Genomic DNA, 995 nt, shown 5'->3' with positions numbered 1-995 from the left:
CCTGCCACAGGTCATCGTATCCGTGTACTATGACGTGTCTTCTTGGAAAATTTCTTCTCGCTGCAGCGTGTAATTCATCAACCAGCGATCGTTTCTCAGTCATTGTGATTATTCACTTCTCGAATCGTCTTTTCAAATTCGTTTAGCATAACCTGCACATTATTTTGGAATGATATCGTCTTCCTTTCGATTTCATCAAGTCGATCTTTCAAATCTTGAACATTCTGCTGCACGTATCGTTTGTTTGCTGCATCAGACTCATCCACTAGTAGCGCTAAACGTCGAATCTTGCCTGACTTTGCATCAAAGTCGGCTGCGACTACGCAAAGAGAGTTATCGCGTACGTAATTTCTGAGCGATTCGCTCCACTGATAGTAAGATACATTTCCTCCTACTCCGAGCAATAGTCCAAACTTGCTGATCGGCATTTCGATATCGACTGAATGACGCATATCGCACTACGTCAATTTATAACGAGACCGGCTTGTCGAAGTTCCTCGATAATCGACAGAATCTCGTTGTCGTGACCCGCCTGGCGCGAAGCCTCGAGCAATCGGAGACGATCAACAAGTTCGTTGGGATCGTCCCAATGAATGTAGTCAATATTATTATCGTTTAGTGTCATAGCGTGCGGTATATCGGATCTTTTGTTTATACCCGTTCCAACTTTTTTATCCAACACCAATGGCGCGATTATATTTTTATACTTGTATCTCTTGTTACATAGTACTTGACTATCCGCGCTATGATCGCGTCTATATGCATTTGTTGTCAACAGAATGCTCTTGTAGGTTTACATGTCATCATCCGTGCATATATCTTCATTGGGAAATTTCATGAAAATTAATTCGTACAGACCCGGTGTTCCCTCGTATCTTTTCCCATTTATAATTACATCATCGTTTTTGTCCAAGGCGATACGTTTGTCGCCGAGCATCGTTCCCTCGTTGCTAAAATAAATTCCGTACACAACGTCAATGTTTACGGCTTTCTTA

Source organism: Mycetomoellerius zeteki, unplaced genomic scaffold (assembly GCF_001594055.1).
Source record: "Mycetomoellerius zeteki isolate Tzet28-1 unplaced genomic scaffold, Tzet1.0 scaffold406, whole genome shotgun sequence".
NCBI lineage: Eukaryota > Metazoa > Arthropoda > Insecta > Hymenoptera > Formicidae > Mycetomoellerius > Mycetomoellerius zeteki.
Note: the sequence above shows the minus strand (reverse complement) of the source record.